We start from the raw sequence: 15010 nt of genomic DNA on the forward strand, positions 1-15010 counted from the left end.
AGAGAAGATTAGATTTAAATGGAATCTGAAATTGAAGATTTAACATAGTCTGAATTTTAATACTGAAAATTATAAACCCCGCCCAACCGGAACCACTGCTATATCTTTGTAACGGGCTTCCCTTTGAGCTTTTGTTCCTATGGGCATTCTCAACATGAGCTCTCCAAACCATAGATCAGGCCATCTCCTCCCCTGCTCAGCTTCTTCCAGTGGACTCACATCACACTTAGCCTAAAGCCCAAAGTCATTTCTGTGGACTTTCTGGCTCCCTGCTGCCCCTACGACCTCAGTTCTGTCCACTCTGTGCTCTGCCCTGTCAGTCTCTCTTCCTTTCTATTTCTTGAACATGCCAACCACATTCTTATCTCAGGGCTTTTGCTGTTTCCTCTGTCAACACTGGTCCCCAGACATTTGCATTTCTCCCTTTACTCAGGACTCCACTGAAATGGTGCATCCTCTGAAAGGCTGTCTCTACCTCTAACAGCAGTCCCTCCATCTCACCCTGGGAAACTTTTTGGTTTCACTTTGCACAGTGGTTCTCAGCACCATCCCGTGTTACAGACCTTTAATATGCTATTTATTATCTGTCTCCTCTGATAGTATCTTCATGGGAGCAATGATTTTGTTTCTTCTGTTCATCTCAGCATCCTGGGCAAAGAACAGTGGCTGGAACATAAAAGGTTTCAAAAATGTTTGTTGAATGAATGGCTGTCTGACATGGCATTAAAGGGAGGGAAAGGGAACTTCAGCAGAATTGAATGGAACTTAGTATTTTGAAAAAACATTTTTAACTACTTAAAGTTTCTACTGGACTGAGTTGAAATTCCTTAATAAACTCAGTATTAGTTTGGAGGTCTAAAATAATAAAAGATTGCTGTGATCTGGCTTACAAATATCTAAAATTAAAGACAAGCATAATTGACAAAATTTTGAGGGAACCCTAGGGCAGAGGGGCTAGTTTTATGGAAGTATATGTGGGAGACTTGGGAAAAAAAACAATTTTGCATTTCTTCTCATCAGAAGAGAAGTTATTATTTTTTCTACAGTTTAAATCTGGACATAGCCATGTAGCTTTCTTTGTTCAATAGGATATTAGTGAAAGGAGGTATGAAATGCTGTTTTAATTGGCATTTTTCCTCCCTTGCTACTGGGAACCAGGAGCTCGCCATATGAAGAAGCCATATGGAAGAGCACCCAGTCATCTGAGCCAGTGGATGAGGCTGCAAGCACCACATGCCAGTGGACCCAGCAGAAAACAGCTGAACTGCTCTGTTGATTCCAGCTTAAACTGCTGATTCACAGAATTGTGAGCTAATGAATAGCTGTTTTAGGCCATTACCTTTTGGTGTGGTTTTTACACAGCAGAGGCTGACTGATCCAATATGTTTGGATGTACTATGTACTAAATTAAGTTCCGGTGTTAAAATGGCCAGGACAACTTCCAGCTGGTGTGTCTCTAGGTGATACTCAAGGAATACAGGCACATACATAGGACCTCCTGGAGAACTGGATTTGAAACTAGCTACTCTACTTAATTGGCTGTGTGTGACCTGGGACAATCTGCTTCGCCTATCTAAATCTTAGTTTTCTTAGATATAAAATAGAGGCAAGGCCTAAAATACTACTCTAACTTCTTGCTACTCAGAGTCTGATCTGAAGATTAGCCACATCAGCTAGAAATGCAGATCTCAGGTCCCATCCCAGACCTGCTGAATCAAAATTTTCACTTCAACAAGATCCCTGAGGATTTGTGTGCACATTACAGAGTAAGAGCTCCTGTAACATCCTGGCCGTCACTCAGCATCACCACATATTAAAGACCCCTGAACAGTGAAGAGTCACCTAACTTTTCCCGGGGACCTGTCTTTCCTTTCCAGTCTGGCAGGGAAACTTGGTCTAGACTATTTTTCTTGGCTACCTCACAGGCAGCCGAACTCAGCTGCTTAGGACCTTGTTTCAGGGATTAGCTAAAATTGCAGCTAAGCAGTTTGGCTGGAGAGTTGTCAGGGGACCCTCAGCCGCCTCCCTCTTAAGGATGTCTAGCTGGTAAACTTTAGAGCATCCCCCTACGCCCTTAGCCCTGCCTGAAAAGGCCAGGATGTGCCAGAGGATTGAATTTTTTCATTTATTACTGCCTCTGACCGTCAGAGCCTGGGCTATGGTTTGCGCACACATTCCGCCTCCATTCCCTACCCTGCTGGAGCAGCCAGTCTCGCTCCTTCCTTCTGGCCAGCCGGACCTGCTCAGGCGGCTGAGCATGCCCAGTTCGTCTGCAAGCGTGGCCCCAGTCCCCAATGCGCAGGTGCCACGTCTCCGGGTTTTGGTGGCTGCCGGCCGGGGCGAAGGAGGCGGAGTGGCCGGGGGAGGAGGCAGCCCTCCCGGGAATCCTGAGCCGCGCGTCGCGAGGGTCCCCACACAAAGAGTGATCCTTCGCTGAGTGCCGTCAGGGTCTCTGTACCAGGGTGGCTCCGACCCGCCTGGGGGCCGTTGTAGGGCAGGGGCGAGCCGCGAAGTGGCTGAAGCAGCGCCTTAGCATTTCAGGGACCAAAGTCGGGGGGGTTTGATATTCTGAGATTCACTTGGGGGAAGACTTTTTGGAACCACTTAGTCGCTCTGTGGCTCAGTTTAAGCTTCGAGAAAAAAAAGTAAATATTCTTACGTGTTTTGAAAGATTGTTTTAAGGATTACATGAATAAAAGGCGTTTACAACAGTGCCTGAAGCAATGTAAGCACTTCTGTTTTATTAAAATAAAAACAAACACTCCCCCAACTCCGCCAGCGGCGTTTGGGTACCAACCCTGAACCGCTCCACTCTTCACCCCCACGCCAGCCCCCTGGCCCTCGGCGGGCTGGCGATCTCCCTTCGAAGGAGGGTGCCACTCCCCCCCTTCCCCCGAAGGTCCGGCGCCACCCGGTGCACCCTCCGACCCCAGGCACGCGGCACGTGCCGCGGCGCTGGGACTGTGGTGGGCGGTGGGGAGACCCCCGAGGGGCGCGCGGCGGAGCTGCTTCCCCGGACGCAACTCCCGCTCCCCAGCGCTGCCCTCCACCCAGTCGGGCCGCCCGCCCCCGGCTGCCAGGCTGCACCCCCGGTTCGCTCGGCGACCCCTCCCCGCCCGGCCGCCTCGCGGCAGCTGGGCGGCCGGCCCGGCCCCTGCCCACCCCCAGCCCAGCCCGGGCGCGCCGCACTGGGCATGCTCCGTAGCCTGGGCAGGTTGGGGCTGCGAGGCGACAGCTCGGGCTCTGGAGCCGGGAGGCGAGAACGGGGAGGGAGACTCGGGGGCTGGGGAGGAGGGAGCGGCCGGCCACGGAGGGGCGGCGGGGCCCGGAGCCCGGGACACGCAGAGCCTCGCGGGTGGGTGGACGGGCGGAGCGGGCCGGCACTGCCGCGCGGGTTAGCCGAGGAGCGCCAGTGGAGACCCCCCACCCTGCGCAGAGGTGAGGACCGCGCGCCGGAGGGGCGGGAAGGCGGGGAGGCGGGGAGGCGGGGGGCAGAGGGAGGGCGGGACCGGGCGCGCTGGGAGGGGGCTTGGCGGCCGGCTCTTTATGGGGGTTGGGGGCTGGTGGCGCCGGGAGCAGTAAGTGAGCTGCACTGCAAACAAGATCTCACACACACACACACACGCGCGCACACACGCGCGCGCGCACTTTGGGTCTCCAGGCGGCGGCTGTGGCCGCATCCCCGGCAGCTGCTCCAGGCAAAGTGACAGGTAGGAGAAATCATTTCGGGTCCCGCCAGAGGATGCTCTCGCCCGCCCGGGCCCGTGGGGTTTGTTTGCTCCCGGCGGGTGAGTCCCGGACGCGCGCGTGCGCGCACCCGGATGCTCAGCCGGGGAGCCGGTGCAGGTGCGGGGTGCCAGGCTCACAGCGCGCGCGGCAGCTCGGGGTCCCCGCCGCCACCGGTCGCCCCTGTAATCACTGCCTGCTGGGTTTTCTCAGACTATCCATACGTTCACAGCTTCTGGCTCGAAATAACTCGGTTCGACGTGTGTATGATTTTGGTTGGAAATAGCACCTTGCAACGCATGTAAATGTGTATGGATCTTCTCACCTTTTCGGGGGATGTAATAGATATGACTGACCATTTCCACTTAACACTGACAGGCCAGCACTCATTGGGGAGCAGTGTTCCGGCCTCCTAAAAACATGTAAATGATAGAGACGAAAGGTTGTCTTTTTTCACAATTTTAAACTTGCCTTTTCCATAACTGATTAGACTCTGTATACTACAATACTTCTGACTGTAGACTTTGTATGTAGTACTGTATATTAAAATTAGGAAAATATGGAATTCTCCAATTTCCAACTGTCTAAGTACTTTTTCTAGAATCATAAAGGTATCACAAAGCTAGTATTTTTCTAGAGAAAAATTATATTTTCATAAATATACTTGTATATAAGAGATGACCCTCTACCCCTCTTTTTTTTTTTTAACTCTTGGAGTGATTCTAGCTATTGTTCTAACGATTGTTTTTGAAATTTAATTCTGGCCAAAACATTCACGAAGGTCCCCATTTTTTTTAAACCATAAATGTGATTCACGGTGGTCTAAATGTAGTTATGTGTGTAAGAACATGGCTGTTTACTAATTCTGTGTGGTTGTCATTCACATAATGTCATTCATACATAGGCAGCTTTATAACATCTAAAGTAGAATTGAGTTTCCCCTTTAAAGAGAAATCAGATTTGTAAAGTAAACATAACCAGGAAGAGCAACTGGTGACTTTAACTGGGCAGTCAACAAAGAGGTTAGGAAAGTGTTTTAGTAGACTGTGTTTCTCACAGAAGAAAAATTGTGTGTGTGTATGTACAATTTTAACGTGAGTTTTTTCAAGAGTCTTGGCTTCAAAAATATGTGGTTGAACTGGGAATCTCATGTTATCTACTCTTCAAACTTAAGTGGCCTAAGTTATAGAATCATGCATAAGAAGAAAAATCTAGCTGGCTAGGGGCATGTGGTTTAATCTTCCATTATCATGTTATGTAATCTAAAATGCTGTGTTTTTGATAGGACAGTCTTGCATATTTTTCAGCTGCTGATTTAATCTGTTATGTCATCTTTCTTGTGAACTTTAATAAATGATTGCCATCTAGGGAGAACACCTGTTTTTGTACAAATTCACTTCTTATGTGGAATAGCATTTTTTAATTGGCATTTTTGTTTTTATGAGACTTTTTGCTGTCCTAACTGGTAATCCTTTGAGTGTAACATCATAACAGCTAAAGGTACCCTGTAGTAGATTACTGATGACATGTCTCTCCATCTGTATTATTACTCAACCATCCGAACTTAGTTTTTATTTAGCTTTGATGATATCATTACCCAGCTCTGAATTAATCACTGGTGAGATACTATTCTACAAGTAACTGTCAAAACAGAATTTCTAAGACTTCATTTGGATCACTGGATACACATTTACATCTGTTGGAATAATGTTACCTTTATTTTACAAATGTACACCCACTCAGAAGAGCTTTGTTCTAAAATACTCTTTTCTAAGTTTCATATTTGAGTGCCTGAAGGTGTGAGTGATGTTAAAGTACTTACATATTCTGGAATTTGAGATGTTGTGTTTTCTGCTTTGTGAGACAGTGAAATATGGAAGTTTAAAAAATGGTTAAGTGTTACTACAATGCTTTGGTGAAGTGGATTTTTAAATTTGTATTACCTCTTTGAAATATTTTATTTTCAGCTAACACCTAGCCAGTGCCTACAGCCCTGCTATTTTGACTTTCCCAAGAATATATACAGCCATCTTTAGATTAATGTCTTCTGCTCACTGTGGCAACGCAGGACAGTTGTATTCAAAATGATCAAAATGAACAGGCAATCAAAATGATCATGGTGTTTTCCTAGGGAATTACTAAATCCATTTTGGAGTTTGATTTACTGAGAATTGAAATGATTGTTTGTCTCACCCACCCTCCCAGTTAAAATTGAGTGAAATTGAGCTTCCGTGCTACTGTATTGTTTTCCTTGCATTGATCACATTGGCATGCTAATTTGTGAGAGGATGTGATAGAAGTGAAGTCAGCTTCTGGATTTTGTGTTGCATTTTCATTTGCAAACTTCCACAAGTAGCCAGTAAATTCAACTATCAGAATTATTAATAGCTGTTGTGGATTCTTTAAAAAAATACACTAGTAATTAGCTACTGAGTTTGATTTTAAAAATTTTTAAATCTTATGTTGAGAATAAATTTTATCTTTCTGGATCCCAGCACTTAAATAACATAGTCATGGGAAAGAAAGATTATGTATTTCTCATTTCCTCCATAAATGAATCCCAGCCTTTCCTAGTGAACTCAAATTTTTGGGGGGTTGTGGGGGGAAGCAAAATATTCTTTGAAACCTAAAATTATTTAGCAGATTGACTAAATTACCGTCATCTGGGATCACTTGTCAAGTAAGGATAAAAAGCATGTTTATTAGCCCTGACAACCCAGGTTTTTAATGAAGTGGCTATCGCAGTAATTCCTGTAAAACTAAGAACTTCTGTGTTTGATATACAGAATGAGGTCAAGGACTAATGGAGGCGCTTTAATGATCACTCGTGGTTATTTCATGTCCAGACTGAAGTTTACTTGCTGTTTACCTCACAGTGTGAACTTGTAGGACATGTAGTGCCTGTCAAAACAACTTACCTACCTAGGGAGGAATAAATACAGCTTTTTATTGCTGATGGTCAGCAGCAGCTGCGACTTTTGGAGGTTTTGCTATTGGTGCTCATATGTTAGACGTGTTTGCGAGCAATTCTCAGTACTGTTCATTCTGCATTTTTCTATTTCCCTGCAATACTCAGCAAATGTAATACCCTTGTGTATGTCTTTCTTCTATTCCTTAGTATTTGTTTTTCTTTTGAATAGTTTTTCTTTTGATAAATCCTGTCCTTTTAAGTGGAAGTACTAACTTAAGGTATAATATTGATCTCGTTATACCTTGGAATGAGTGATGTTAAAGGTTTTGCACATTTGGAGACTGTGATTCTTTAGCTAATCAAATATAAAAATGGATTTTTTTCACCCCCAGTGGCAGTTGAGCTGGGTGATAATGTTTTACTGAGTAGATGAATGGGAGAAGTTTGCATTGTCCTATCAGAATTAAGCCTGCTTTCAAAAAATCACCCGAGTCACTTTTATTCTCAAGGCCAATTTCACTCAATTCAACCACCATTCCCAAATCCCACTTTCTAAAAGGCTGGCTGGAAGATCCTGCCTTTAGATGCTTTTCATACACTGAAGGTGTAATCCAAGTTCATAGAAGAGATGAAAGCAGTAAGGTCCTACCTTCCACATCTCAGTGAGGAGATCCTTATGTTCAAGAGGATGAATAACTAGCAGAATTTTTATTTTCTCTGCATGAACTCCGTCTGCTTTTTCTTTCCTTTTCTTTGTGGAATCAAAATAGTTGAAAGGGCTATAATTCAGAAGAGCGTTTTTTTCTGAACACCTCTTTCACCTACCACCTATAAAACCTTCAATGAGAAGGTCACACACCATGTGGTGGCAATAGAGTGTCATCCTATCCCCTTGACCGGGCGTCTCCTTCCCAGCTCTTGTCTCTGATCCTTTGCTGCTGAGGCTGGGAAATTCCACCTCTAGTTACCTAGCGATCTTTTGGCCAGGCAAACCATTGCTTTCAAATACACTGTCCTTCTTAAAGAATTCTTTTCCTTCTGAACAATTAAAGGATGCTTTTGGCTCCCTGTCATGAAGTGGCCATTTCTTTAGGTCAGGAGAAATAAAATAACTTGAAATATAAGCAACTCACACAGAGAGATCACAGAGCATTAGATTTATACTTGAAATCTTGCTGTCCCCAGTCACTGCCCCAGAATAGAAGTTCTTCACCTCAAGTCCACTCTGTAATGGTTAATGGGTGGATTTGGTAGGTCCATTAATATAGCTGGCAAATGAATTACATCTTTATTTTCACTGACTTCCAAATGACAGGTATTAGAGTCACTGCTGATCTTGGCATTTAGTAGATTGGAAAGGAAGCACATGAATTACTGTGTGTGTCCAGTTTAAAAAAAATACTTTGATAAGTCTGTTTCAATATAATTGGTTTCCTTTGCACTCGATTTTATGCATTTAAAAATATCATGTTGAGAAGGGAGTATAACATTCCTCCGATTGAAGTGGAGCCTGAGACCCACTCAAGGTAAAGGACAACTGCTCTGGAAACACCTGCTCTCAGAGGCCACGGGGCAGGGGAGTGGGGTTTACTCTGTGATTTTACCTCCAGTAATGTGGTGTGGAGTTGCTGAGACCTTCCGGTGTTGGCATTAGGCACGCTCGAGTTTGAATCCTGACTGTGTCACGTATTAACTGTGTGACCCTGGACATCAGTCTGAGCCTCAGTTGCCCTATCTGTACAATGAAGAGAATAACCCTATGGAGTTCTTAATCTGAATGATCCCGGGCTTTGTGTTACTTCTGCTGTTATTAAACTACTGTCGATCCTTCTACTAATGCTACTAGAGTAATTGCTCACTCTCTCATTCTCCCCCCAACAGGGGCAAAGGCCATTGACCTCTGCATACAAAGAGGGCTGTCGATTCCTATGAAACCTGTGATAAAGGACACTTGCTCTGCCCCCCAGCAAGTACAGAAAGTTCCAGTTATCTTTTAGGGCCCCTGTGAAGTGCCAGACCTTCCTCTGGACTTAACCTCCCCCTGTGACTGCAGTTGGACAGAGGGACCTAACTTGAACTCAGCCATAACTGTCTCACAATTCTGTGACTGTGGGGTTTGGAAACATAACTCAGTGAGCCAGATGCTATCCCCAGGGCTTCTGTGTCTCCCAGCAAGACTTTTCGAAAAGACCTTATTAAGCCATGTAGGCCTGGAAGGAGAGAGCCATCCGCTAGAATAATTTGGGGATCTCTGATGCTCAGAGGGGAGGCTTGGTGGCTCCTGTTTTCCCACGGGCATCAGTGGGAGCACTGAGTTTCTGCTGCACATGGTAATAGCAGCAGCGGTAACAAAACAACAGACATTGTTGGGCATATAAAATGTGCCACCTCAGTTAATCCTCCCAGCACTTGTTTTTGGAGGTTACTAATGGTATCTCCAGTTTATATTAGGGGAAACTGAGGCTTAAAGAGGTGAAATTACTTCAGGGAGTTCGAATGAGAGATGGGATTCAAACCCTGATAGATGGACACCAGACCTCCAACTTCTAACTGCTATGCTGTGTTCCCTGCCACTAAGGTACATGCTGCTGAAAGGTGTGTCACATAAAACATTTTGTGACCCTTATTTTAAGCAGCTGGGCTGAGATATGACAGAGAAACTTCTGGCAACCCTGCTGTGAATATGGAATTGAGATAGGAAGTTGAGGGTAAAGCCACATGTCCTCATCTAATTCTAGGTGCTTTTGTTTCTGTGCTTGCCTGGGCTAGCAGTTAAGAGAGGGAGGTTGCTCAATGTTACTCTGGGGTAGCATAAAAAGGAATTTTAGTTTTCTGGAGGGTCAGCTTTTTCCTAGTGGGTTCCTCATGGTTTCAGTCAGGATGTGGCACACTCTGATTCTTCTGAAGGCTGGGTAAGTAACGTGCAGCAGCCCAGATGTCCAAGAGCTTAGTGTGTGGGGGGTGGGGGGGGTGGGGGGTGCATCAGAGAGCTCTTCTGTGCCCCATAGCGAGTGGGGAGACAAGAGTGTGCATTGTCGAGCTTGGCCAGACCCCTTCCTTGGGAGCAGCTGCCATGCCATATGATAAGATTTCTACCAGGCGGACATAGGGCTCAGAGTTGTCAGAGCCTCTACAGTTTTAAGAGAAGCATAAAATCCAGAATTAAGTGCAAGATCTCATTTGAAAAATGTTTATAAATAATTAAAATAAAAACAAATGGATCAGCTCATAGGGTGGCCAAACAAAACGTATTTGTGGAACGAATTTGGCCCATGAGCTCCCGTTTTGAGCCTTTTGTCAAGCTTGGAAATTCGGTATACTAGGAAATGGAGGGACTCTAATGTCATCTTGAAGTGAGCATTCTTTAATTCATGCATTTTTTTCTGTTAAGTTTTCTTACAGAGGTTGTTATGGCCATTTATTTCCAGTGTACACAGATTTCAAATTCTGTATTTCTTCCTGTTCTCTCCTCTCCCTCATGTTTCTAAGATGCTAGCAAATATGCAGAGTGGAGGGAGGCAAGGGATGGTTTTCCTTTTTATTTCATGGTGCTCCTTTAAAAAAAAAAGAGCACCAAAGTGTGGAGAAATAGGTGACTTCATTTATGGGGACATGGAGGTTCTTTTGTCTGTGTCACTGATTTGAACTCTAACAAGTCCCAAGATATCCCCACTGCTCTGTGGCAGTTGCTGTGTCTGTCCTGGGCATACAGACTGTGCATCTGTTTCTGCAGGTCGGTGTTCAAGGAGCAATCTACCTAACAGCTCTCCTCCTTTTGGTTCTTAAGGAAGGGATCACACGGGATCAAATGAAAGCCAGGCCCCTTTGAAATGGGATGCACTCACTGTCCAGATCCGCCAAGCCCCCTCTAGAATTTCTATCATTTTTGTTTTCATTGGTTTTTAAAATTATGTATGTGATATATTAATATGTTCCAGTTGAACTGCTGATGCAGAAATACAGAAGCAAAATGTAAAATACTCTTACCCACCTACACCCATTCCCAGATATAACCATTGGCAACAGCTTAGAGTGCTTTTTTCTTCTCCTTTCTCTATGCATTTGCATATAGATGTATATATACATGCCTTTTTCTTATTACATAAACTGGATCATACTGTGTATATTTTTCTGTGACTTAGCTTTGTCCACTATAAGCTATGTCATGGAGATCTTTCTGTGTCAGTATACTAGTTATCTTGTTTTTCTAATGTTACATAAACTTTAGTACTGTGGATAATACCATATTTTATTTAACCGTTCTCTTTTCACAGTTGCTAACCAAAAGATTGAAGATCTTTTTAAAAGGTCTTCAGGCACATATGTGAGAATTTTTGTAACTAAATTCCTAGAAATAGAACTACTTGGTCAAAAGGGTAGGCACAGTTTTACAGCACAGCCAAATTGCCTTTTAAAAAGTTCCCCATAGAATTTCTATCTCCTAGAACCTCAAATTGCCAACATATCCTCTAATTGAAGCATGTCCCACATTGTTACATTGGTTTACTAATTTTTACTAATTTGCTAATCAGTCAGATTTCAGTTATGTACTAGAAAATGACTTTAGAAATAATCTATGTTCTTAAAACTTAGTCAAGAAGACTGCCAGCTAGGAGGCTAACTTAAAAACTCTCTAGGAATGGGGAAAAAGAAAAGTTCTCCAGTAAAGAGGTATTTTGTAGAATCAAAGTTGAAAATCTGTATTCTGCTCAGTGTGGGTGGCTGTGAAACTCTAGACCTTTCACACCCGGGACGTGGCATAAGCATTCTTGAGTATCTGGTCAGAGAAGTGAGGTACCGAAAAGCCAACAGAGATTGATATTGATTTGGGAAAATCAATTTCATTGCTAAGAATTCTGCCCAGATGTATTTACAGCTTTAGACTTAGAAATATTTGATTAATAATCTTGTTTACCTTCTCCTTAAAGAATTAGAAAGTTCAGAGATAATGCTATTTCATTGAGTTTTATTATTTAATAGCTATCTGGAGTTAATTTCCAGGATATTTAGAAGTAATATGTAGACTAAGGGCTATAGCAATTAAAAACTACACTGAAATTTCATTTAGAGAGATATTGGGGAAATACAGAAATCCAGATAACTGATTCCCACCTTTTTTTCAGAAGAGACAACTTTGATGACTATAGTTGTTATCAATAACATGAAGTAAATTGTGAGATAATTTTCAGATTTTGTGACACCCCTTGAAAGACTTGGAGTCATCCTAATGCATCACTATATCAGGGTTACTAAATATTGATGTGAATGAAGAGCAGGAAGATGAAATGTTGTTTCTGCTTTCAAGGATGGGTTTGGTTCTTTCATCTGTTTCTCCAGATACCCATTTTTAAGGAAAGTTCTGGTGATGTTGGCAATGACATTCAGATTCTTGATTGTATGCCTTCTGCATGTTTATTTTTACAGCACCCTGTGAATTGTAGAAATATGGTGGGACTCAGTCATATTTCCTTGGCATTGAAACCTTGCATATTCAAGAAAGTGTGTACTAGGCTTTGCTCATGGAAATATTATAGTGTTTTACAGTTTACAGATGATGCCTTGGAGATAATATGTGTGAAAGCCACAATGGAGGGCCCTGCCTGGTCACTCTTTAACCCTGTGTTATTCAGAACCTGCCGGGGAATAGATGCCATTTCTGAACTGAGTCCTTGGAGGAGGGCTTACTAAAGGTACCTTGACGAAGGTATGGGCAGGTGTAGGGAACACCACCAGGGTGAGGGCTGAAGAGGGATTTAGCAATGGGGGTTGCTATTGCTACTTCGAGTGAAGGGGCAAGAAAGGCTGTGTCCTCTTGGAGAGGGACACAATCAATCTGTAATGTGCCTACACGGAGGCAGCAGGGGAATAAATATGCCTTCTTGTTCCCCAAACTCTGGCTGGTGCTCTCCATTAGCTGAACCCAAACAGAAGTCAGAGAGCGAGGGAGAGGAGGCAGGAATGGAGGATGGTGAGTGGGTCTGGGGAGGTAAGTAGCAGGCTCTGTCCACCTGCTATTCTAGAGCAGCGATGTGCAGTCAGGCCAGGGTGGAAGCCTAAGAGTTTGTGGTGGGTCTAAGAGTAACCTATCTTTAAAATATTTTTTAATTCATTTGGAATGGGTAGTGTTTCTTGGGAAATGCACAGAATTGGAAACTTTATGTATTTTTCTGAAGAGGTGTAAGTAGACAGGAGAGACAGAAGGGACTCATAAAGTCTGTCAATATGGAGTTTGATATCTAATATATAATTCCTTTGCTTTTAATATTTTATGAAAATATTTTATTTAAAATGTCAGGTACCTGGGGAAAGAGACTAGGAGGAAATTAAGGTTATTAACAGTAATTTTCCTTCAAAGAAGTCAATTTAACGGAATCATTAACATTACTGAGTAGAAATGAACAAGCTCTATTTTCCCATTTGTTCAGCAAGGCAGTCAGACTCAGATTTTAGACTCATTTATTCTCTCATTTTCTTGGTTCTGTTGTTTGAATAGGTGAAGACTGCTCTGTTTGGTTTGTGTACTTGTCCTGAGTGAACCAGCAATGAAACTTGTCAGAATCATAAAATCATATGGCTGGAAGGAATATCAGAGTTCATCTCTTCTTATCTCTAAATTTTATGGTGTAAAAAACCAAGACACTGGTTGTTAGCAACAGCTGCTGCATGTATTCCACGATTGGTGACTCTGGGAAAGTCACATCACTTCTCCAACCTGAAGGAATTGCACTAGATCAGTTCCTTTTTACTATTACTCATAGGGACTCCGGAAGCCTCTGATTGCAGGGGCTTGTCCATTCTGTACTGTTTGCATATGTTAGAGGAAGAGCTTCATGAACATCTTGTCTACCACCCAGCCCTTAAAATGGTATTCTTTGGAAGTCTCTACAATGCTCTGAACTCCTCTCACTCAACATACTCTATACACAGTTGTCTGCTGGAGATCTAAGCATGGAAATACTATGGGTATTTTCAAATCAGTGTGACCAAAACAGAAATCCTCAATTTCACTCCAGATTTTATCCTGGGTTCTGAATCTTCATGAAGCAAGGCACCATTCTGTTGAATCTACCCTGTTAATTAATAACTTGCATTTCTGTCCATTCCTTCCCATTCCTCTTGCCACTGCCCAAGTTTTTGTCTTCAGTGTTTCATAACTGATTGCCCCATGACCTCTAACCAGTTTCCCTACTGCCCTCTCTTTCTCTCACCCCTTCCTTATTCATGTATTTTATTGGCTATTAAGTGAGTGTCAGGTACTATAACAGGGCAACTCTTACCCTCAGTGGTTTTCAGTTTACTGGAAGAGCTAGACAAACAGCTACATTTTAAGTTTACATCTTTGCTTCTTTACTCCATTCTCTATACTTAGCTAGAGTAATTTACACAAAACTAATCTTTTTACAGCATTACCTCTAAAATGTTTCAACAGTTCCTTACTACCTCTAGAATTTGATTCTGTTTCCCCAATTTGTCAAATACAAGCCATCCATGGCTGAACCGCTACTATGAAGTTTGAACACCTTTACTTGCCTCACCTATTTTAAGCAATATTCAAGTGCCAAGAACATAAAATCTGTGGCCACAGTGCCTTTGCTGACTCTGCACTCAAACGCCTTCTGCAGCTGGTTGCATCCTCCAGGGCTTTTGCACACCTGGCATAGTTGCCATCTTCTCTGCAAAGCCTTCCTTGATTTTAGCACCAGGTTGGGTGCCCTACTTGAGTTCTTCTGTTCAATATTTCACAAATGTTGGCCACAGCAGGACTCTCTTGGGGCAGGGATGAATCTGGAGCTTATTAGAGACTAGTAATAATGTCTCTTAAGTGAGTGAATAACTGAATGCCACTATTGCAAAGTCTGCAGAGTGGGAAGATTAGGAAAGTGATCTGATGAATCAGCAGAAGAGGTGCCATATTTTATAAATTGAAGCCATCCGCAGACTTGTTACAGAGGGAAAAGGTATCCCATGATTCCTTGCACTGGTCACAGAGAAGTAGCAATGATCCATTTGGAAATATGATCAGTAAATTGAAAACTTTGTAGTCATTATTTCTGCTAACAGAAATTCTGATATTGTAATATATTAGTATACTAGAACCAGAGGAGATAGTTTCCTGAAGGTATTATCATTTATTCCTGGTGGCACATTCTCAGATTCTTTTTTCTTTTTTTACTGAAATACAGTTTATATACAATTTTATATTGACTTCAGATGAACAACTCAGTAATTTATCAATTATAGATATTACTAATGCTCACTTTCACTTTTCTTTTTCTATTTTATGAGCTTTATTTTAACCAAGGTATGTTTATGTTTCTTACAGAGTGTTAAAATCAGGGAAGTTGCCTATATCAAACTTGGCTGGAAATGTTA

At 43.0% G+C, this 15010-nt stretch overlaps 1 protein-coding gene across 11 annotated transcripts in view; it reads left to right on the top strand.

Annotated features, from left to right (window-relative positions):
- The first annotated feature begins 3211 nt into the window (after positions 1-3211).
- Positions 3212-15010, top strand: part of PLCB4 (phospholipase C beta 4) — a 399190-nt gene continuing 387391 nt past the window's right edge. For 5 of the 11 annotated variants that reach the window (XM_073236929.1, XM_017655687.3, XM_037017488.2 and 2 more), the window contains exon 1: positions 3564-3710. The gene's annotated coding sequence lies outside the window, so the exon portion shown is untranslated. Of the gene's footprint in view, positions 3439-3563; positions 3711-15010 lie in introns of those variants that run through there. The other 6 variants (XM_037017483.2, XM_037017491.2, XM_037017485.2 and 3 more) reach the window with 2 other exon arrangements.

The sequence above is a fragment of the Manis javanica genome, chromosome 5 (assembly GCF_040802235.1).
Source record: "Manis javanica isolate MJ-LG chromosome 5, MJ_LKY, whole genome shotgun sequence".
NCBI classification, from domain to species: domain Eukaryota; kingdom Metazoa; phylum Chordata; class Mammalia; order Pholidota; family Manidae; genus Manis; species Manis javanica.